Source organism: Crocodylus siamensis, chromosome 2 (genome assembly GCF_052110815.1).
Source record: "Crocodylus siamensis isolate JL-2025a chromosome 2, ASM5211081v1, whole genome shotgun sequence".
In the NCBI taxonomy this organism is placed as follows: Eukaryota; Metazoa; Chordata; order Crocodylia; family Crocodylidae; genus Crocodylus; species Crocodylus siamensis.
Window position 1 is genome coordinate 242,736,474 of NC_143396.1, and position 25,324 is coordinate 242,761,797.

Consider the following 25,324-nt stretch of genomic DNA (forward strand, 5'->3'; position numbering starts at 1 on the left):
CAAAAATATGAATCTATGTACTAGAGTGGTGTCGTGTGTGAGGGAGAGACCATCAGTAACACTCAGAGTGGGGAAGACATTAGGGATAATTCTATAAACCTAAAAACTCAAAGAAAGTGCAACCATGTAAAATCATTTGCTTTTTTTCCTTCCAATGTTGTAGTGAAAAACATTTTAGCAAAAAGTATCAGGGAATGTATTCTATCGATTATAATAAAAAGTGAGAGTTTCTGATTAGTGACTCAGGTTTGGGAGAGAGTGCCAAAAATCTGGAGTAGATTAGCTGCAACTTTGTTACGTCTCATGATGCTGCTCTGCTTCCTGAATAAATAAATGTATATGTACATATTTTAAGTTTTTCACAACTAATTTATGAATATATACTTAAATTTCACTTCTTATAAATATTTAAGACAGAAAAATGCTTTAATTTATCTGTGGATATAAATACAACACACAAAGATCCTGGGTATAGTTGAAGTGATGTCATAAACTTGAGAAAATATTTGGGTACGTGGTTTTCTTGAACAAAGCATGAAACCATATGAAAGGAGGAAAGAAAATGGGTGAGTGAATGTTTGATACTTTGTATTTTTTAGTAAATTTCTATTACTTCCCAATTGTTATTTGTTCATGTAGTTCTTTTGTTATAGAATAGAGCATGAAAGGGGGGGGGGAAATGTCAGTGCTGAAGACATAGTTAAAAGCTTCAAGCTAGAATAGTCATTTTAGTCTTTTGTTTTGAGATTACATTCAGAAGTCCATATTTTTAGTCAGTGACATTGAGAAAATTGACACACAAATGAAAAGACTTACAGCTGAGATTGTGTGTGTAGTTGACAAGCTATAATGGAATTGTTTGCAAAGTTTTATTGCAATCCCTGCTTTCATTTATCTTTGTTAGCACAAGCTACAGAAATCTGCACTATAATATTCTTGTATAATATAAGTTAACTATAGCAGAATTAGCCAAGGAATGGAAAAGAGAATAGCATATTTTATTCTGATGGAAAAGAGCCTTTTGTAGAAAAAATACATTTTTACTTTGAAGTTTATACAATTGGTTGGGCTCCATTCAAAAATCACTTCCATGTAGAAAAAGTATAAAGCCTTAGATATGAAATTTCAGTGTAGGTACATAGGGGAGTGGTTGCATTAGAGTCTGGAATATGGTTTTGGTTCCAACACTAAAATAATTCTGCTTATATCTGTTCTTGAAAGGTCACAGCTCTTGATGATGGAAAGTAATGAGAGATGATCTTGCTTTTATCTCTGCCTTAGACCACCTTTGTAATATTCTTCGTTTACAAAATGAATTTGTAATAATTAGGGCTGTCAACTAATCTCAGTTAACAGGTGTGATGAATGCAAAAACAAATTAACACATTCTTGTTCTAATGAGTGTTAATCGCGCCCGTTTTGACCAGGTGTGGGCAAAATAGGGCTGGTGGTGGTCGGACAGAAGCTGCTGCTCGGCGCAGGGGAAAAGAGGCCCCTCCCCTCCACTGCTGCCAGGCCCTTCTTGCTATAGCTGCCTAGAGTCCATATCCAGGCTGCCCTGCAGCAGCTCTCCACCACCATCACCGCTGCCTCTGGGCCACCCAGCAGGGTAGGGCAGCCCAGGTACAAGCTCCAGGCAGATGGAGCAAGAACAAGAAGGGCCTGGCAATGGTGAGAGAGAGGGGATGCTTTTCCCATGGCCACTGCCACTGATCCTCAGCATAGGCAAGTGAGTCTGGAGCAGGCACAGAGTGGGCCGGGGTTGGGCCTGTGTGTGTGGGTTCTGGCTGGTCTGCTCCAGCCAGCGGGAGTGTGAAGGAGGTGTGGGCAGGCTGGGGTTGGGGCTGGGGCTGAATGCTGTTGGTGGTGGCAGGGAGGAACCACAAGGTGCACGGGTTCCAGGTTGTTGGGGTGCTATTGTTTAACTGTGTAATTAAAATCACGATTAATTATGACTATATTTTTAAATCTAATAATTAATTGCGATTAATTCTTGAATCATTTGTTATCCCTAGTAATAATGCAACTTGCTAGTGTGTTCCCTTGCATCTCCTTAGTTTGATGGATGTTGTCAGGGGCTGGAAGGGACCTTCTGAGAACATCAGGTCCAGCCCCACCCCCGCACTTGAGCAGGAAAGACTGCTGGGGTCTGACAACCCAAGCAAGGTGGGCATCGAGGCATTTTTTGAAGATATCCAGTGTAGGTGATAGTACCACTTCTGTGGGAATCTATTCCAGACCCTGGACACTCAAGCTGTAAAGAAGTTTTTCCTTATGTCTAATCTAAAGTGGTCTTCTAACAATTTATGAGCATTAGTCCTAATTTTCCCATGGGGAGCCCTGTTGAATAAATTTTCTCCCATTCCCTAATGTGCACCCTTTATATATTTATAGGCTGCCACCAAGTCCCCTCTGATGCTTCTCTTCTCCAGGCTGAACAGGCCCATGTCTCTCAGCGTATGGCCTACTCTCCATACCTCTAACCATATGTGTAGCCCCCCTTTGGACTCTCTCAGGCTTCTCCACATCCCTCCTGAAATGTGATGTCCAGAACTGGATGCAATACTCCAGCTGCAGCCTCACCAAGGCCGAGTAAAGTGTGTCCTTAGTCTTGTTTGAGATGCATTGGTAGATGCATGACAGTGTTGTGTTTGCTTTTCCAGCTACAGCATTGCATTGGTGACTCGTGTTCACTGTATGGTCTATCAAGACCCCCAGGCCTCTTTTGGTTGTGGTGCTGGTAAGTGTAGCACTGCCGAGACTGTAAGTATGTTACAGGTTGTTTCTCCCCAGGTGACATGAGTCTCCTTCTATGGGGTCCTCTGGCTCCGCATCACTGGCACCACTGCCTGCAACCTAGGCTGCCTGGGCACCATCTACCTTCACCTCTCCCCTTCCATCCCAGGGACAGTAAGGGAAGTTTTGGCTAGATATTAGGGAAAAAAATCCTCAGTAGGAAGGTAGTAAACCACTGGAACAGGTTACCTAGATGGGTTGTGAACTCTCCATCCTTGGGGATTTTAATACCTGGCTAGACAAAGCTTTGGTTGGGATGGTCTAGTTGGGGCTGGTCTTATTTTGAGCAAAGGGTTGAGCTAGATGACTCCTTATGTCCCTTCCAACCCTAGTTTTCTATGAGTCTATGATATTTAATGAAAACATCCAAAAGGTGCCAGGACATAATACAAATATATTGCTTTATAATGCAGTTAAAGTAACTAATAAGGCTGTAAATCCATGGGATTTAATAAGAACATTGATACAGTATATTTTTAACACTACATTGAAAATTATGTTTCAAAGATAACAGCCTCTGCATCTATTATTTTTCTCAATATTGTAGTTAGTGTGTTTTTTCCTCAAGCAAATTACTTTGTGCCATGACTCCCAAAATTAGTCTAAATTATTTAATTATCTGAAATTAGTTCATTTTAAATCATTTAAATGTTTAAACGGTTTCATTATTTTTTTCAAATAATTAAGATCCATAGGCTTTCATGTAAATCATGAAATGGTGTTGAATATTCATCACAAAATGTGGAACCTTAATTTATTATATAAGGAACTTTCCCCCCAGTACTAGGCAACCAGAATGTTACACAAATGAAAACCAAAGTTGAAAAAACCAACCAAATTCATAATATGCACATGTTAATGTTTCTGTTAAGACAGTTACATAAGTTTAAACAAAAAAATCTATGGTTAACTGGAGGTGAAACATATTTACATACAATAAGAAAAGAGGAAAACTTCAAATAATCAACAGCTAATTTTCCCGTAAGGTTATTAATTCAGAAGTATATGCAGATTTTTTTTTTTTTTACTTATATTAATACAGTTTACAAGAGAAGGGACAGTAAATTAAATTTTATGTTTTGGGACTGAAACAACCCTCATGTAATTTAACCAATTCTAGATTAAATCAGTGGAATTGTAAATGTGGTTTACAGGTAATGGGTGCTTCTTCTTGGATAGTAATCTATTTGCTACATAGACAGGAAGCTCTAAGTGATGGACATCATCTGTTCATGCTGTGTTTATACAGATGCCAGCACAAGGCGGGGTTGGTCTATACTAGAAGTTGAATTGCTTTGACAACACAAGGTAAAAGAGAATACCTTTATAGGAAAACTATCTTCATAAGTATTCTTACACTTCCAACACTTATACCTCTCATAGAACTGCACTAATAGTAGATCAGTAATGGGAAAGTTATACTTGTGGGTAAACATCTGCTGTAGTGTGCTCTAGCTCTGAAATCAGAGCCCCTTTGAAATCAGTGGGAATTTTGCCACTGACTTCATTGGAGCCAAGATTCCAGCCCAATTAAGTAAACCATGTTTAAGTTCTTCAGAGAATCTTCAAAATCTTGTGATGCTTTGGGATTTTGAAAAGTTCCTACAATCACACAGCAGACATTCAGCATTCTTAACTTGATACGATGTGTACCATTCCCGTCACCCTGCCTCTCTTCCATTCTCTTTCTGCTTGTATATTAAACTAGAAATACAAGCATTATTTTTCCAAGAGCTCTGTGATCAAATGTAGAATTCAAGATGAACATATACTACATCCTCTGTATTTTCTCCTTGCTTTTTGCCCTTCCATTATGTTGTGGTTTCATTTAGTCTAGTCTTCTGCTTTTCTTGTTTGCTAGATTAGCTTGACTTCTGGTTTACATCAGGGGTTGGCAATGAAGAGATTGGATCCAGCCTGTGAAGATTTGATCTGAACTGTGTTTTACTAACAGCACATCAATCTCATGCTGCCACCCAGCCATCTAATCTGGCGTGTGATCTGCATTCTGCATTTTATTAATGGCAGGCTGATCTTCTGCTACTGCCTCACACACTCCTGATCTTTGTGGACAGCTCTTTCTTGCCCTTGCCTGTACATCCCTGTACAACCACTGCAACCATTGCTGCTAAATTTTCCACTACAAGCTGCTGCTTGTCATGGGTGTTGGTGGGCTGTTTCAGGTTGCATCAGCATGGATTTAGAGCAGCCCTCAGCATAGAGCAGGCATAGCTGGGGCAGTAGCCAGGAATCTGCAACACACAGCTGCAGTGTACCCCACCCGCCTTTTATAAAAGTTTGCTGACCCCGGTTTTCCATTAGTTTCAATATAAATATACTTTTTATAATATTTTGAAGCATGTTTGCTGAGAACATGCGGTAGGCTATGGCTTGTGTCACAGGCCAACTAGGCACTGTGAGTATATCAATTTGGTTGCAAGCCAGCTGGGCACTGCAAATGTATCAGCCACTGGGCTGTTTGGTTCAGGATCAAGCAGGTGGAGTTGGAAGTGAAGCAAAGACAAGTTTCACTTATAACAGTAAAGATAAATTTTACTTATAGCAACAAAATAGCAATAAAAATATGTTTTAATAGCAAAATATGGTTTACACATATAATAGTCAATAAAAAGTTTAAACTAATAAACAGACAATATAGCAATAAAAGTTAAAAATTAGCAGTGATAATAAAAACAGACAGACAAATTGACAAAGAGTTCCCACTTGGTTGGCAACTTATCAATAGTCCCTCATGTCAAGTTGATTCAGCGTCCCCGATCAACGCTGTCGGAGGGAGCACCGGGGAAAGTCCCTGAGTCAGGATCTGGTCCTTGCTCACACTGGGAGTCTGGAGTCCGGGCTTGGAACAGCAATGACCATTCTGTTCCATCCTTCCTACTAGTTACCTGACGTGTGTGTTCCTTTATATTGTGTCCTATGCTAATCTGTTGGCTTTAGAGCCACTCACAGTCTTATCCTACAGCTGTTACCCTATGGGGTTAAATGGTGTTAGAAATTATTATAAAAGGTTACTGCCTAAACTTGGGTTTACCCAATAAGCAAATTACACTACATCACTTTGGGGTCTGAGATTAGTATTTTTGCCCACCTAAGTTCAACCCACTTAGTTACTTCCTTCTGGAATTTTTTGAAATGTATTAATTATACCTTGTGGTCAGGTTTGTCATTGTTACTGCCCTTCAAGCAAAAACTGTTAGATCAGCTAAAGTTTGCAAATTTGTTTTCTAGTTCCACTTCTAGGGGCCCATGTTAGTCTTATGATTGGTACAGGCAGTTAATTTTAACATTACGGTTATGCTTATGATAGACAAGATACGTCTGCGGGAAACAATCTTGAAAGCTTTGCCTTAGCTAATATTAACTATATGCTATTGCTAGATGCTTTCAAGAAGCAAATCTTTTTGTTATAATTTGCTCATTACCCCTTTGGTTCTGCCTATCACAGGCCTGGCTGGGTATGTGCCCATCTATACATGTACATACCTGAGCATAAGTCTTGGACAAAACAGTGTTGGAGGAGAAAGCCCTCCCAGGTTTTAGGCCAGCATCTGGGATTGACCCACAGGGATGTTCCCTATCAGACCAGGAGCTGGCTTTCAGTGAGGAAGAACCGCTGCTGCTGTCCCTGGATGAGTAGAGATCTCCTTGCAGCCTAGCTTGAGCAGGACAGGAGCAGCTATAGAGCTTTTGCTACCCCCAGTCAGTCAGGGATGGACAATAGGGATAGGGGCAGTGGTGGGCAGGGGAGGTGAGAAATTGAAGGAAAAGAAAGGTGCTACTGAGCATGGAGGGCAAGGGAATGGGTGGGATTCCTACCTGATTGTGAATCATATCTGAAAATCCTCAGCTTCTGCTCTATGGTGTAGTCTGCCTGCCCCTGGATGTGGGAGGGGAAGCTTAGAGCAGGGATGCTACCACTCCTTCAATGTTGGTCACTGCTTCCACACCTCTCTTTACAAAATCTTTGATCCACCAATACTCAGGAAGGCAGCTTCAAACTGAGCACTGAAGAGGGTAACTGGATAATACCTAACCCATAGTTATAGTGCTGTGCTAGGAAGTCTTATAGATCTGTGGTTCCCAAGCTTTTTTATGCTGCGGCCTGGCAAACTCACTCAAAGAATTTTGGTGGACTGGCTATAGAAACAATCTAATTTACAGATTTAAATATATAAATATTTAAACTTGTACCCAGTGCAGGTTGGGCATTGCAGCTGTGGGCATCATGGGACCCTACAGGGAAGTGGGCTGCATAGGCAGTGGCCCAGGGGGACCCAGCTCAGGTTGTCTGGAAAGAAGGGGCACCGCTGCCTTTCCTAAAAGCAAGCAGTGGAGCCGCCTCCCTGTCCCTCACCCCAGGAATTTCCCCACCCGTATCTCCCTGCTCTCAGCTGCAGGCAGGGCTGGGGGTTCCTGCCTGGCCCAGTGCAGGCCCCTGTACCTGCTACATGGGCAGTGCCTTGCTGGGCATGGCCATGGTGGGAGAAGTGGGATGGGGCCCACAGAGCCAGCTGTCTCCCTCCCAGGGCTTTTCTGCCACCCAGGTTTAACCCTGCATGTCACTGCTGGCAGAGGAAGCTGTTCACCGGGGTGGACAGACAGGGGTATGAATAGGGACTCATGCCACTACCTGGCATTCAACCCTTCATAGCCCAGTACAGGGATGCAGCCTCATGGTTTGGAACCTCTGTTATAGATTTAATGATTCAAACTGCCCATGGATAATGCAGGGCTAGAACTCTGATTTCCTAAGTGAGTGTCTTAAACACTCAGCTATTGAAGCTGAAATATGGAAGGACCCTCCTTTGGCTACCGCTAGCTAAAAAAAATGGCTGCATTTTATAGATTAGGACACAGATACACATATATAATTGGCGCATGCACATAGCCATGCACTATGAGTGCCTAGTGTGACTGCTTAGTCTATGTGGCCTAGCTAATGCATTCACACAGTGTGGAAAATAGAATAGTAACTGGTGCATAGGTGGCAAAAGTGTCACTTTCCCAGCTGTAAAACTTCCATGTAGGCACATAAAAGGAAACAGAATTCTATTCAAACTCTTCCTGAAATTCTTGAATGATCCTGCTGCTATTTCTACATTTAGAAAGTTTAGAGAAAATATAAAGAGACAAAAGCAGTAATGAAGTGAAGAGTCAAGTCTCATCCATTCCTACAGAAATAATGGATGTTCTGCCCCCACTGGTCCATTCCTAAAAAATAATGGATGTATGCCAATCTGCCTCCACTGGTCTCTTCGTGCCTTCAGTAAAAGAATTAACTTCTAAGTCTTCTTTCCCTTAAAATTCCCTTAAAATCTTCCTTGCTTTTATGCAGATAAAGCAATACGCTGATCTGATAAGACTGTCAACTAATCTATTTAAATGACCACTACCAGTCCCATGAAGAATTTCAGAACCATCACAGCTACATGCTCTTGCACTGCCACAGTATGGGGGGGTACTTGCATTGTCAAGGAGGGGGAATCTTGCATTTGAGGATTTATTTGGTTCTGTTTCAGCTGTGCAGTTTGCCTAGTGAAAGATGTCACCCTAGGAAACCCTTTCCTCTCGCACAGTTTCTGTATTACTGCAACTACATTACTCTTATGCTACCACTACCAGACCCTAACATTCTGCTTTTCCTTGAAAATTTATTTATGCTCATGCAACTTGAGCTGAAAGAGTATAGAACCATGGAGGATGTTTCATATTTGATATGTCCTATACTACCAGTGATTAGACATGAAACCAAATGCTCATTGTTAAATACATTTCCTTTGATCCCTCTGTCCCTTTGGCCTAATATATAAAAGGTATATTATGGTGGATTTTTCTATGCACTTCAGTAGGGCCATGATTTCATCCAATATGCTTCTGGATAATTCCAGACATGAGAAATATTATGTAAAAAGAATTTTATATCACATATGTTCTGAATATTTAAAGACACTAGAATCTCTTCCCAATAATATGTTTGTCATTATACACTCAGTTTGGCTTTGGAGAATTAAGTATACACCAGCAATAGTGTCTAATTGGTTCTGGTCCTTTAATCTTATGTATTGTTGGCCTGAACTGTATTATGCAAACTGGTATTTCAGTCAGAACTGCTAAATATAGGTCACTGTTAAAAATGAGATGTTTAATTTGTTATACAACTCAGCCTTTATTCCAGACTTGTAATGCATATTAAGTCTTGCCTAATACCTATGGGAACATTTAATACTTCATTTCTTCTTTTCTTTTTTTACATTTCTTCAGTTGTAAAGTAATGAAATAATGGAGTTACACTGTACGTCTGTACCTTAGTGTATCATATGGAGACCCAATGTACAATAGTTTAAAGTTATAGAATTTGTTTCTGATCTTATTTACATGGGTATAAATCGCAAGTAACTTTACCAAAGGTAGTGAAATTTCTCCTAAGAAAAACTAATTCAAGGAGATCAGAATTAAGCTGTCTAGATTTATAGGGCCTTATTCTCCAGTTTAGATTAGATTTCAGTGGAGTTTCACCAATACGCAAGTGCCGCAATATAGTCATGAATAAGATCTATGGTTTCCATCTTAAAGCACTGTGTTTCATTGTGGCTCTATGAACTTAATGTTGATTCTGCAGAAATATTGCCCTAATCCTCCACAATCTCCTTGACTGTGTCATATATATATATATATGTACTGATAATGTTTTAGGTTGCAGAAACCACTCCAAGTATGAATGAAGTAAAATTTCCACAACATAATTTGTGTTACCAGTTAGGACATTGGACTTCACTAGGCCATAGCAGAGCAAGATTGCTCCAGGACTGTGGATGGGGCAAATCATTGCTGAAATTAAAATGTGTAGCCAACTGATGTCTCACTTAATAAGAACTGAAGTTGGGAAGACTGACATAGCTGGCACATAAGTTATAGAAAAAGAAGAAAAGACACAGTTCCTAATTAGCTGACAAAATTTTTGGAACACTTGGCAGGAAATAAAAAATAATACATGATTTTATGACACAAATGACCTGAATTGAAATCTTCTGACAATTAATAAAAACATGAATACCAGTTTTGTTGCTGTTAGTTGTGTCTTTAATTTCTCCCACCTTGAATGATATACATTCTGAAAGCAACAGTTTTCCCTCATTAGACCGAGATAACTTGTTAAAACAAATATGAATGAAACACTTATATATATTGTTGTGACCATCATTCATTTCCCTTTTTCTTATCATTCTCACAAAATAGTATGGACCAGTGCACATTCAATTTTAAAAAACCAGAATTCAAAGAAAAATATTTGCTGTGGTCAGAGACATTCACTTTTCAAATGCAAAAGAATGTGGGGAATGTGATATCAAGCAAGCAAAATAGCTTTAGCAACAAGAGTTTTGTTGAGCTGCTTCTGCAAATCCATAAATCTAGTTTAAGAAATGAGATTTCATCTTGTCTGTGATTTTGACTATAGGCAAGTTATTTCTCTGTATAATTATTGGCAGCAACCTGCCCATTTTAAAATTCCACACGTTTTATGATCACTACTATTTGATCACAATGCTGCTCTGTATTCATAGACTATGCCTATGCATTTTTTGTTATAATTTTGGAAAACGAGGCCACAATCAAAGAACAGGAATAGGTGCAAGTTTGTCTCTGATCCTCATTAATGCAAATATGACATCAAAATGCTGCATGCGAGGTATATCAGGTGGCAGTGGACTGATTATCAAGTTTAAAAGAATCCACCTAGAATTCCTCATTACATTTGGAGCTGACTTCCTCACTCCCTGGCTCTAAGTATTCAGAAATCTGTTATGGACCCACTGCTTTTATGAAATATAGCATTTTATAAAAGCTCCATTTAAATTTTGTAATATACTCACTGCTCCTGCTGGGCAGAGCCAGAACTCCAGTCCTGAAGCTGTCTTGTTCTGCTATGGCCTATTGGTCCAGAAACATGCCAGGAGATAGAGGGGGGTACAGGTATGGGACTTCCTGTTCCTGCCCTGGTTGAAAGGCATGTGTGAGCCAGCCCTGCTGGCTGGGAGGGAGGCTGCATTCTGGGATGTTGGAGGACTTCAACTTCGGTGGAATAGCTGTCTTGAGTGGCTACACCTTAATAGAACAGGAGCAAAATTAGGTGGTTTAAAAATAATCTTGTCCTGTAGTGGTATAAATTGAAGATGAATAATGAGTGCTTAAACCCACTTAAAAGGTAATAATGCACAGCCAATCCAGAGGTTAAAAGCTCCAGAAGTCACCTAAAATTACAATGTAACAAGGCCCTCAGTGGCTCAAAAACTTTTAAAGCCTCCATTATATGCCCTTCCAAGGAGTTGCAGACAGTCTAGGAAGTAGAGCTAGGAACAATCTGGATAGACTGAAAAAACGGTCCACAGTGGCAGACAGTAGATGCTGAAAGGCAGAATGACAGGGTATAACCAAGGCATTTTACACTGTTTCTTTCTCACTTGCAGCACCCAGCATCTAAAGTCTAGAAAGTTATGATTCATAGGCTGTACCCCTAATCCCCATGCTCAACAGCTATTGATGCCCACTTCCTCCAAGAAAATGTCCAATCCCTTTTTGAATATGGCTAAACTGCCAGCTTCCACCGCATCTGGGTTAGGGACAGACATGACATATAAACCGATTTAAGTGATCAGAAACTGCTTTAAACCTGTAAAAGAACAGATGTTCAGTATACATAAACCATGTTTGAAAATGGCTAAAACCAGTTTGAAATAAACCTGGTTGAATATAGTATCAGACTTAACTGATTTGGGTGAAACTAGTTTATGTCCAACTGCTTTATGCAATTTCTGTCCCAGAGAACTTGCTGTTTGAAGATAAACCAGACTCCCCCAACATCCCAGCATATTCTCTGGGCTGAGCAGGGCTCTCTGCTTGAAAGCAGGGCTGGCCCCACCCCCCTGCTCCCTGGTTGCAGCTCTGTCAGAGACTTGCAAGCTGCTTCCCTCCTCCCCTCTGCCTTGCTGACAGGTATCTGCTAGGGCTGTGTGAAACAACAGTGTTTTGTTTTGGTTTTGGATATGGCGTTTCGGAGGGACAGTGTTTCATTTTGGTGTTTCATAGGGTTGTGTGAAATGACTGTGTTTCGTTTAGGTTCAGATTTGGAGTTTTGGAGGGACAGTGATTCATTTCAGTGTTTTGGGTCACTGTCTTGTTTCGTTTCATCTGAAACTGTTTTGAAACTGTTTCAGAATTTTGATGTTATTTTGGTGTTTCAGCCATAGGCTATAATGGGGAATCACAAAACTGCCTATACCTTTGTCACTTATTACCTGAGTCAGACAAAACTTGCAGGGATGCTAGACCCTTGTGAGGCCATGAACCCTGCCAAGCTTCACAGAGATAGATGCAGGGGTTTATGAGAAACCACACCTCAAATTGTTCAAAGTAACATGACATGTGACTTTGTGTCTATGTTAAGGCACAGCAGGATGAAAACTGCAGGGATGGTAGTCCCTGCTCTCACCCTCACAAATCCACTGCAGCCAGTAAGCCTCAGGCCTCTCCAAGATCTAGGCTTTCCCCAGCCATGACTGTGTGGTGGCTGCAGGTTATCATGTGTCTCCTACCCACCTTTCACCAGGGAGGTTCATGGCCCTGGCATTTCCTGGGGCTGCTGTGCCACCGGCAGTCCTACCCAGGCCTCCCTACCCTGACAGGGTGCAGTTTTAGGTCATGCCCAGGATGACTGATGTAGGGCCTCCTCCTCAACATATAGCCCCAGCCCTTATACCTCCAAGTTCTTCCTGGCATGGGAGCTCAGCAGGCAGATGTTCCTCCCCTGCTGGCTGGTGAGAAACTAAACTGCTGCCTCCAACTCTGAGATCAGGGCATTAAAAGGCTGCCCACATGAGGCCTGCCAGGTTTTAGGCAGCGTGGTGCAGGGGTTTCTGTGAAACTGCACCTCAAACTGCTGAAAGCAAAACTCATGTCACTTGTGTGTGTTAAAAAGTGTAGGTTGTAGCCATGTTGGTCTAAGGACCAGACAAGGTTCTTAGGGTCAATCTGATATCTTTTATTAGATCAACTGAATGGTTGGAGAAATTCTTCTTGGCAAGCTTTCAGGTTTAAAAACCCTTCGTCAGGATGAGAAAGCATCTGTAGTTGCTGTGTGTGTTCTTCCTGGATGGAAGAAATAGTAAGAAGCCAGAGGCTGGCATGCAATGCAGGCAAAAAAACCAGTCAGTGAAAATGTAAATTGAGGCATCAGGAGGTGAGAGGGTGGAAGGGGGATGCAGCAGGTAAAAGTGGAGAGATACCTGCTACCTGGGGAGTCAAATGTCAGGCAGGTTGTAGTGTGTCATGAATTCAATGTCTATACTGAGTCAGTGAGTTTCTGTATCTAGGAGGTTGATGTCGTGTAATTCATAGGCCTGTGAAAAGTGGTTTGTAAATTCAAACAAGCACCAAACCTCACTAACCTCATCACCAGAAGCCAACTTCCTAAAGCCCAAAATACACGGAATGGATCCAGACCATGCCATGACAAGAAATTCAAAACCTGCTAACATATCTCCAGCACCCCTACAAACTGTGCGCCAGAATCTATAACAGACAAGAATACCCAACTACCTGTGGGGGCACATTTCTCAGAAGAAAACTACTTTTGTCTCCAGTCTCTCAGTCCTGATAATCAAACTGCCTATACTTTGTCATTTCTTGCCTGATGAAACTTACAGAGCTGGTATCTCCTTTAGATGCCATGAAGCCTGCCAGGTTTCAAGGAGATAGTTGCAGGGGTTTCTGGAAAACTGCACCTCAAGCTTCTGACAAGCAAAATTTGTGACTTGTGTGACTGTGTGTGTATGTTAAGGTGCAGCTGTTTTTTCCATATCTCCCCCGGAGCACTAGGATTGGAAGGGACATGGGGGAGGACCGCAGTCACTGGCCAGCTACACAGTCAGTATCAGAGTAGTCCTTCCCCACTCTTCCCCCTCCCTCTCCTTATTTTCTGTATCCCTGCAAGCAAGCCCAGCTTCGAAATGCAAAATGTTTTGAAATTTTTTAAATGTTTTGAGTACCCTCATTTTGTTTTGAGGCTGTTTCAAAGCCTTGCATTTAATTTCAATCTCGCTGTTTCAAGCTTGAAATGAGTCAAAACAGCATCCAAATGAAACACCAAGCAAAATTTCACACAGTCCTAATTGGGAGTGAGAGGCACTGGCAGAGCCAGGGGTCTGCAGGTCTGGAGTAAGAAGCAGCAGCAGGGACAGGGGGCTGCAGGTCGGGAGTGAAGGTTACTGGCAGGTTCAAGGGGCTGTAGGTCGGGAGCGAGGGGTCCCTCCCGAAAGATATCCTCCTTTTTAGAACTGGAAATATGGTAACACTATGTGATGCCCAATAGTGGCCTTGCAGCTGCTGCCCAGCTCAGATGCTAATGTTGTTCTCCCAAGATTGCTTTCCTACCATGCCTTGTTCTTAATAGTATAGGTTGAATAAGGGAGGCTACCAACAGGCCTTAAAGTGAGTCTTAAACTGAATAATTTCCACTGGGTCTCTCATGAGACCCCCCTTGCTTCAATCCAGCCTTCAGGCCTCATAGTTTCCTCTCAGCCTAAATAGGCCACAGTAGCCTTTTCCTCCTCTATACCACACCCCAAGCCTCACAAATGTTAACTCTTGTATACAGTCATCCCTCTTGGGCTCTCAGACCCCCTGTTGCCTTACAACATCTCCCTCAGAACTCTTGGACCCCTGATCCCACATGCAGCCCCCCCTCTGGGCTTTTGGATCCTCTGGTCTGGGTCTCAGAACTTTCCCTGGGTTCATGGACCCCCAGGTCCAGGTCTCAGCCCCTCCCTGGATTTGTGGACCCTCTGATCTAGGTTTCAGCCCTTCCCTGGGCTCATAGACCCTTCTGTTCTAGGTCTCAGCCTTTTCCTGGGCTGGGGCCCAGGAGTCTCAGTCTATGGACTCCTGGGTCATTGGTTCTCTAAATAGGCCTTGAACCTGCCACAGCCCTCTGATAGATACTTCAAAACCCTAGGAATTCAACATAAACAAGGGCCTCTTGCCTGTAAAATCCAGTGATGTTTAACTAACTCCAGATCCCTACAGGATGTCTGCTGCCCTACAGCCAGGAGCTCCTCACTTCTTGGTTGCCAATGAAAGACTAACTGACCAGTTCAGGCTCTGGGCTTATAGACTAGGGACAGACATTACACATAAATCAGTTTAAGTGATCAGAAACTGGTTTAATTCTGTAACAGAACAGATGTTCAGTGCACGTAAACCAGTTTAAAAATGGCTGAAACTGGTTGGAGATAAACCTGGTTGAATGTAGTATCAGACTTAACTGACTTGGATCAAACTGGTTTATGCAATGTCTGTCTCAGACCCTTTGTCTGTTTAAGATAAAATAGACTCCCCCAGCATCCTGGAATGCTGCCTGGTCTGGGTGGGGCTCTCTGCTCCACAGCAGAGCTAGTCCTTCCCCTCTGCTCCCTGGCTACAGCTCCAACAGAAACTTGCAGGGACAGACAGCCTGCCTGGCTTCTCCATGCTAAACTGGGATTATTCCCCCCACCCCTCCCTATGCCTTACGCAGATACCTCAGCATTAGCTAGCAGACCACATGCTGGCTACAATCCATGCTGTGGAAGTTAAGAAAGGCAAACAGGCTTTTTGGGGCTAATCAACAGGTAGCTTAATGTCCTTCCTTAGAGGAGCTGTTTCAGATGAGCTCCATTACTTAATGAAGAGAGGCTTTGTTTTCTTAATAGGCTGTGTAACCATGATGATTATAGACACTGTCCCGCTTACAGGAACGGCCAGGAAAAGCACCCATTTTGTTGAGAACTTTCTGTCCGACCCATGGAACATGTTGCTGTGAATTGATAAATGGCCATGCCCCCCTCAGCTCAGCTCTGTAGGAGGGAGGGCTCCTCTAGCACCCCCTAGCTTCTAGCTTGAGCGACTACAGGCATGTGCCTACATTTTCTCAGTCCGGAGGGGATGTCTGTTCAGTTACAGAGATGTTCAGCATAGCCAGGTTAGGTAAACCTGCAGATTGAATCAATTCAGGCTCAGGCTTTTTGAATGTCTGTCCCAGTCATATAGCTCAAATTTGATCCCTTTTCCTGTTCTGTGAGCCCCTCATTAACTCCCCTCTGCCACCTGCACCTCAGGCTGCTTGCTCTCTTAAAGGATCAGGCCCATCCCAGTGCCCTGCTACACATCTACAATAGATCATAAGCTGAACATGAGCCAACAGTGTGCTCTTGATACAAAAAAAAAGCCAGCAACATACTGGATTGTATTTGCAGGACTACCACTTGACAATCAAGGGAAATGATTCTTTTGCTCTGTTCAGGATTGGTGAAGCTTCACCTGGAGTACTGTGTCAAGTTTTGGGCACCACATTTCAAGAAGAATGTGGACAGATGGAACAGAACAACACAAAATTGGAAGCAAGACTTATGAAGAGAGGTCAAAGAACTTGAGTTACTAAAAATGAGGGGACTGAGGGGAGTTTTGATACCAGTCTTCAGATACTTGAATGGTGATTATAGAGAGGATGAAGATGGACTTTTTTCTCTGCAGCTGTAAGACACAGGACTAAGAGCAGTGGGCTTAAATTTCAGCAGGGGATATTTAAGTTCAAGATTAAGAGGAATGTTCTGACTATGAGGATGGTCAAACACTGGAACAGGTTACCTCGAAAAAATCTGGAATCTCCATGCCTGGACATTTTCAAGAACAGGTTAGATAGATACTTGGCTCAAATGGTTTAGTCAGGGATGATATTGTTTTGAGCGGGGGTCTGGACTAGATGACGTTATGATCATAGGCAAGTATGACTGGAAGGGACCTCATATAATTATAAATATCACCTGCCAGTTATGAACTCACTGTATAGCAATGCAATATTATCCATTTGCAAATACAGAAATCATGAAACATCAGATTGCTACAGAAAGAAATGCATTCCTGCATAATCTAGAACAGAGATTTCTAGCTCCCCAGAGGCCTAGGTCTATGTGCATTGGAAGCTGCATTCATGCAGGCCACAGCTTCTCTAGGCCACACAGTGCATGAACTCCCTTGCTACCCCGCTCTACTATATGGGCTCTCCCGCTGCCACATGATCTACCCCACTCTGTGCAAGCCACAGTGAGCTTTTGCCACCACACAGATTCTCCCAGGCTTCAATTTCCATGTGCACTATTGCCAACTCTCATGATTTTTGGTGTTGTTCTTAAAGTCTATGCTTTGGGAATGTGAAAAGCTCTTTCATACACACACCCACCCACCCACACACACGCATGCATGCACACATACATACATACATACATATATATATTGTTCAAAAGTCATAAGTCAAAAGTCAGAGTTGGCAACATTGCATGTGCCCCCCTCATCAGTTTCCCCCACCTTGTGCCCCTGTCCCACTGTGTGTCACCTTGAGCTTCTCTTTGCATGCATGGTCCCTGAGTACCAAGCTAGCTATCTGGACTTGCTGTCCTGCTCCTGCAGGCATGGACAAGAAGTTCAAGCCAGAGGAGTTAAGGGGAGCCTGAAGGCTCTGGTAGAAGCAGCAGTCAGAAGTATGGGCATAGCAGCACCCAGGAAAAAGCCTGGGAGCCACATTTTAACTCATCATGGTCTGCATGTAGCCTGTGGGCTTCCAGTTGGACAGCACTAAGAAATAATTCAATTTGGATGTATATGTGAAGAGAAGGGCTCTTAAAATGGGTTTGTGTTAAGGAGAGCTTAAACTCCACCTTAGCATCCCAAATTGGTACACTTTAACTGATATATGTGTCATGGAACACCTTGGATAGAGAAATCTAATATTCTGAAAGAAAAGGTCACCCTATCAACATGATTTAGAACCTCTTTCACTAAATGCTATGAAACGAACACTATCTGTGGGTGTATATTTAGTTGCTGTGAATTGACATATCTCCATTGACTGTAGTACTGTATATACTATACCACTCACATCATTTGAGGTTTGGGGATTTTATTTAAAGGATAGAGTATATTCAACTCACCAGACCTAAGCCTTAATCTTCTAGCAAATTTGATATTTTGCTTTTTACTGGATACTTAATGCTGCTATTCTAGGGATTTTTCAAAAGGCACAAAGAACATCCACGAGTTTCATGTCTCGTTGACCTTTAATAATTTAGACACAACTCCTTCAGGCACCTTTTGAAATTCCAAGGCACAAGCAATTATTGTGTGTCAGCTTTTTTATTTTCTCTTTCATTTAAAGTATTAAAAAAAGAATTAAGCAAATTATATAAAAGCAGCAGAATTAAATAAAGTGATATATTCACATATGAATCACAGTCTCTTGCAAGGAATCTGAAAAGGAGACTTTTTAAAAAAAAAAATCTAATTATACTTTTTTCATTGATTGTCAGAAAAGAGCAGGTTCCTAAGAGATTAAGGTACTAGAAAGCATGGTTGAGTAAACCATTATTTTCCTTCTTCTTCCAATATCTACGTTGTGTCAAACATATGGTAATTATACTTAAAAAACCTAGAAAGACTATTTTTCAGCAGTCTTTACATCATGGCAACAGGGGAATGCATGTCCCTTTGAAGACTTTGGCATTTATGTACACATAAAATTTCTTACTATTTTGTCAAATGTTATGACGAAGCACATTGGAAAAATGTGATTTAAAGGAATGTATTGATCCTGAAACTTATGTTTCCTTCTAAGTTAATTGGCCAAATCCCAAGCTATGATCCACTTGCACAAACCATGATTGGAGAGGGATGCATAAATGGTATTTATGCACTTAAAAGGTATCAATGGGCTTTGGTTTGTGATGGGGAAGAGGAAAAATGAAATCTGGACAACTCAGGCCCTTTCACAAAGAGCATAATTTAAATTTTTTTCACTAAGTTTCTCTTTCTCTCAGTTCCTAATTGTGACCTTGTTTTCCATAAAGCAGGTCAGAAGTAGCTGGAGAGGCTGCAATGAAATCAATGAAGTAATGCGAGTGCTAAGCTGTCATGAAATCAAAATCAGGATCTAAACGAAAAAATAAGTCACCTCCAGTGGATTGGCTTACATTGTCACATGCATCCTTATTTTTATGTTTTAAATTTTTGCAAAGATGTTTTCTTTGGTCCCCTGGTTCATCACTTTGTTTAACTAGTTTCCTTCTGACACTAATTTAAAATACAGAACAGAGAGCAGACTGTGAATGTATAAGGGTGTTCAGTTTTGGAGCTACTAATACCAGGAGGGCAAGTTCTGCTCTTAATTACATTGGTTTGGCTAAAAGCAGAAACTTTTCATGTTCTAGTAGCACTGAAAAAAATCAAAGTCATAAAGTGGCCCACTAAGTAATACCTCTTCTATCCAGATATTCCATTAATTAAGGAGCTGTACTCTACTCTCTTCCTCCAGGACCCCAAACCTCAGAAGGTCTGGTTCCTTAGGAAAATTAGAGTGGGTTCAAAGTGATCTCAAATGCATTTCTCCTTAATCAAGTAGCTCATTAAGCAACTTTAACCACCTTATATAACTGCTCTTATGTTAAATAAATTATAATATGGAATCAATAGTAAAGCTAGCATGGTCAGGAAGAAGATCAAAGCTTAAATATAAAGATTATTGGCTGAATGTCCTTGAAATGTGATCCCAGGGAATTAGGGGCAGAAACTTAATAGACCACACAGTAATTTTATATAACTTGTACACAGATGTGTACCTGAGCTCTTGTGATGCATAGGTTTTCAAATACTGTTTAGGTAACAAAACTTAAAATTGCATGTGTTCTTCATATCTTAAATACTTTGAACTGTATTCCAGGAATACATTTACATCCTTAAGATTATGTCCTAGCATAACTAAAGCACCATTGTACCAGCTTTTTTAAAATAATCAGCCAATGTTTTACTGTTCAATGGTTTGACAGATTAGAGCTAAGAAAAGTCCCATACAGCCTCTATTTTGCCACTTAAATTTCCTAATAAAACATTTAGTTTAGTAATACCAAGTTTCTATTTTTCCAGGAGTACAAAAAAGTAACTTGGTTTTCTTAGAACTGAAATGCTTTTAGAATTACTATCTAATATTTAATAGATGTTAAAAATATGCAGATTCATCACATCTCATCTTGTGCTCAGGAAGAGAAAATAAATATGAGTGAGAAAAAGTGTTATGTCTAAAGGTCTTTTGATGAAGGCACTCTGCCAAAATGATAACAATCTTTGCTTAAAGTGCAATTCTGTTCTGGAAAGTAACTTTGTAAAAAATGGCCTCCTGGGGTTCCATGTTTATTGTCTCAATGATTTCCAGATAGTATCTGCTAAATTTACAAGAAAAAAAGGCTGTTTACTCTAAATGCCAGACCAAGTCAACCTAGAATTGGTTGTATCCTTCTAAAGCCAACTTCCTCCCCTTCCCCACTCTTAACGTATCACTAATGATAATGTTTCTGTAATAGGAATTCAGTTTCCAACGCTGTTTACGACAGGGGAGCCAGAATAGAAAATGACTCTTCCTTTGTTTTGTAGAGTTCATATGGGGATTAAGAATTTATTTTATTTCGTTGAGTCAGCAGATATGATTCTTAATTCATTGTAGAAGGTTCCGAGCAACTCTTGGGATAGAAGAAGGAGAGGTGGAGAGAAATCCAGTCATCTCATTGACAGTCTCAATTTTGGCTCGTTGAGTCATTTTGTATTATTTCTTACTGTTCTCAAACTGTGAAACAAGTCGTGGGAGCTGTTATTGTACTGTAGAACAGCAGCAGTAGCTTCAACTACAGATGAATGCAGCAGAACAAATAGAAATGCAAGACAGTTTGCTTTACTAGTAAGCTTAAATCCGATTGCTCTTTCTCAGCAGAGTCTTACTTCATCACCTGCTATTTTCAATCATCTAGTGGCGAGAGGGCACTTCCAACTCAGAATCTCCGGAGCACAAGCGGATTGAAATATTAAATGTTAGTCTGCTTCCCAACTGTTATGAAGGCTCATTCAGACTCAAGGACAGTTACAGTGAAAGAGATATTCTTATCTAGAGTCCAATTACTTTCAATTTGGGGTTGTTTTAGTCCCATTGTGCTCAAATCAATGTGCTTAATCATTCTTTAATCTCACTTATTCAGTTGCTCACAAACTGGCTGCTTAAATTAAGAATTTGGAAAATAAGCAATAATCTCTTCAATAGATTATGTGCTGCTAGCCATATTGCTTTTTCTTGAGCATTCTGCATATATCTAAGATTATTTCCTTATTATATGGTCCATTATTTGATTACTAAATACTGTAGTACTTTACAGAGCTGTGATTTCCAAAGGTGGGCTACAATAATTAGAAGGGTACACAAACTTGACTGCACATACAGTATCAGGAAATCAGACCCATTTGCTCACATTGTCATGAATTCTAAGATGCTAGTTAATAATATGACCAATTAAGGACATTGAAAGTGTAGACTGGATTGGACCCAGTCTCTCTCTCTCTTGTCCAACGTTTAGTCTCTGACAGTGACTAGCACCAGATTCTTCAGAGGACGGTGCAAGAAGCACATAAAATACATAGTAGTTAGAGATTTGTTATAATTTATTAAGATAGCACTAGTTATTCTTGGCTATCTATATAAAAGCCTGTACAGGAACTGTACACAACCAACAAATACACAAAACTCAGAATAAAAAGACACATACCTGAACCCATTAAGAAAAATCACCAAACCAACTACATCCTGCTAGGGTCAAGCATGTTTTTTCCCTTCCCTAAGACATCAGGTCACAGAGGACAAATAAAATTCATAAGGCCATTTTTAGGGCCTTGAATCCAAACAGTTAAACTTGGTCACTGTAAAATAAAGCCTTTAGAGAAGCAGAACCTTTTCCCTACATCAAACAGTACTCTCAGTCCTTTATCAATGTGTCAGTTTTCTATTCTTTTTTACTGACAGCTCCAGCCCAGCTGGGTCTATCATGATTATATCCAGGGCCTTGTTATACCTTACACTGAAAGCTGCACAGATGTTGATTTGTGTTAGCACTAGCTCAAATTAGAAGCAGTCACACTTCAAGCCAACAGGGGCCTGGAGGATTGCTACCTCTCCCATTGTAGACTCCTTCTTTACTCCCCAGAGCTCCCCTATTTCCTCTTGCCCCTTGGGGCTCCACACTTCCCATGCCACTCTCTGCTTACTTGCAGCTGCCCATGCTGTCTGTCCCAGCAAAGCAGCCAGCAAAGGGTTAACCTGCCTTCTGTCTGCAGTGGCCACTTCCAGGCTACTGCTCTTCTCTGAGCTGAGCCCACCCAGAGAGAAGAGACAAGTGCAGCTGGGCAGACAAGTTAACCCTTCCCTGCCTGCTCCTGAGGGGCAGACAGTACATACAAGTAAGGGGAGATCAGTGGTTTTGGGTTTGGCAGAGGAGGAGCAATGGGCCCACCCGAGGCCAGTGGAGAGGCAGGGGAGGGGGGTGTTTATACTAAGGTGCAGCCTAGAGTGTCTACACCTTTGTGTAACAAGATGGGTAACATGGATCAAAGACAATCCTTCTCTGGAGTGACATAACTTTGAGCCCATAATGAGTGCCTAAAACTAATTTAAGGTGTTAATGTGTGGATAATCCAGATGTTAAGAGCTCCAGAAGCCACCCAAAATTACCATGAACACAGCTCCAAGACTGGCAGCATGCTCCAAACTAACCATTAAACAGGAAGTATACTCTGCAACACTATCCAACTCAATTTTAATCTTGAAAGTTTCTTGACCTCAATAACCTGTTCTGGAAATGAAAGGACAATACTTCTGTGTCCAGAATCTCTAAGCTTTTATTATGTTTTTCTTATTCGTCTGCTTTCTAAGAATCAGTTCCAGACTTTTTACTGACTCCTCCTCACTTGCATATTTTCATGTCTGTGGTCATTCCCACTCTTTTCTTAACCCCTCTTTAGGTTTTTCCTGTTATTTATTATTATTTGTAGCAGTGATTCATGTTGATATCATTCTGTATTCTGTGTCTCGTTTGGAAGTATTCATAGGCTCACCAGACCTTTATGAAAATATTGACAAACCCCATAAGTTTAATAAAGTTTAGCAAGGCTGATTGTTTCTCTGAAACTGTACTCAAAATGTATTATTACCTAATAGTCAGTCCTTATATTCCTGATCAAATCAAACAAAAGAGAGCATACACAGTGATTTCTGAACAGGTCAGACCCATGCATGAATAATGTAAATAGGTAAGTCAACTTTGAATAGGACAGACTAAGTCACTTGACTTAGGCATTTTGAAAATGGGACTTGGGTTCCTAACTGACTTAAAACTTTTAAAAATGAATTTATTCTATAATTTATTCCTAGTGGCCAAAATTAAAAGAAAAAAAAATGTGGATTTTTAAATTTGATTTTCAAATTGATATTTTAGGCTCATAGAACCAAGTTTACACGAGTACACAGGCTTAGAAAAGCCTCAGATCAGATCAGACATATACAAGTTTTCAATGGAACATGAGCAACTATATCAGGGAGGTGCTTTTGAAAATATTATTCTGAAATGTGTCCTTTTACTGAAAGTACTGAATACCCAGAAGCTCCCATTGACATCAAGCCACATATTCATACACCAAACATGGATCTGGTACCCTAATTTTAGCCAGTAGTTTCTTAAACAACTTCACCAGTGATTAATTCAGGTAACTCAAACAACAGAACAAAAAGTCATTTTTATTCATACAGCGTTTATCCATAATACAGGAGGTCTTTTCAACAAGATAGACAGTCAGAGAGGTAGATGTTCAGAAGTATTATTAATGTGCCTGTCACAATAGTTTCTTGTCCATTAGGAAATTGTTCAGTAATGGTGAATCTCAGCTATAGGTGGAACTTCTCCAGCTAAAAATATTTTTCCTGGTTAAAAAAAGACTTTAGCATGAATTTTCTTTTAATAAAAAGATGTCATTGAGGGAGTAGGAAATGAGTAATGAGTAACTTCAAAAGAATGGATGTAGTGTTTAGTTGCATGAGATTATTTATTGACTAGACTTTCACCATACCTAATTTTGATTGACCTTTTCTGAAATACAAGGGTTGCTCTATGTCTGCCACTATGTTTATGAAGTTTTAGTTCCAGTGATTAATGGCTAAATAAGACAGACATACTACTAAAGGTATGTTCCTTTTAAAAGAAGGAGCAACTTAAACACTATTACCAGCATAAATGCCTCATGCTTCTTGGGGAAAGGTGCCTGCCTGCAGGTTGTGGCAAGTGGTGGGAATATGGTGACAACAAGTGGGGACTGCCCGCAGGCAGCCATGATGATGTTGGCAGCAAGGGCAGGCCAAGTGGGTCTGATCTCAGTGGTGATCGACAACTGCCAACAGACACTGCTGGCAGTGTTTGCAGTGGTGGGCAGGGGGAGGGAGGTGGCAAGTGGTGAGTCTCCACAGACGCCACCAGCAGTGTTGGCAGTGGCCAATCTCAAGAGGGGCACAGCCAATCTCAGGGGGTGCATGTGTACCTGTGTGGACCCCCTACATGTCGCCAATTACCAGTATTACATTTATGCTAATGTCAAATCTATGGCTCTAACAGCTCATCCAGATGAGTGCTCATGTGCAATTTGCAGTGCCACAGACCTGTCTGCAGTGCTTCAAACTGCACACACTGCACATGAAAGCATTTGCTGCATGACTAATTTGAAGCATGGTGGGTTTTTTTAACACCATGAGATTCTGGTGTAAAAAAACAAAACCAAAAACATGCCAGAACAAAGCAGGATGGTACATGTGGCAGCACTATGTTCCACCCAAAACATGCCAGCACCCAGATCATTGCCCCTGGAGACCAAGGAGACCCCAGGGCCCTAGGTAAGGCTGCTGGGGCCAGCCTAGGTGCTGGCCCCAGTCTTCCTTATCCCACCTGAGGCAACTTGCCATGCAGTAAAGCATGTGTGCAGGGGCATTCCCTGGGGGCAAGTAGCAGCAGCACAAATATGTGTCTCAGGTAGTTGTCCCCCCGGGGAACACACAGTCCCACTTATGGGAATGCACCCTAAGACTCTCTTATGCTTATGTTATCACAAAACTCAATAACTATAGTTCAATGTGTTTTGAAACAAAGACTTCAGTAATTTCTGTGAAGAATGACGCACGCTATAACTTCCTATTTCATCATTTATGTTGGGTAAGATAAGATAACACAACCAGTAGTAGTAGTGCAATCTAATTTCTTTATAAGGCAAAGCGTAGAAGCCTTTTGTAAAAGGAAGAAGAAGACAACAACGATGATGATGACAATTGGTATCAACATGGAATTCCCAGGAAACAACCAACAACTTTGTTTTCTTATGTTGAGTAAAGCAGGAAGGGTTGTTTCACTTTTTATTAGAATATTTAGTGAATAAAACATATTTGATAGCTCAGCAGAAGCCAAAGAGTTTGTATTTAAATGAGGAAAGAAGTCATTGGACAGGATTTGATATGATTATGCCTCTGCTGATGAGTCATAACTAATGACACAGTCTAATGCTCATGAAGAAAAACTGATGA

At 41.0% G+C, this 25,324-nt stretch overlaps 1 long non-coding RNA gene across 1 annotated transcript in view; it reads left to right on the top strand.

The window, feature by feature from the left end:
- The first annotated feature begins 422 nt into the window (after positions 1 to 422).
- The window catches only part of LOC149871956 (uncharacterized), a 198,277-nt gene continuing 173,375 nt past the window's right edge, over positions 423 to 25,324 (top strand). Inside the window, exon 1 of the long non-coding RNA XR_016440568.1 lies at positions 423 to 566. This is a non-coding gene — a long non-coding RNA (uncharacterized LOC149871956). The remainder of the gene's footprint in view (positions 567 to 25,324) is intronic.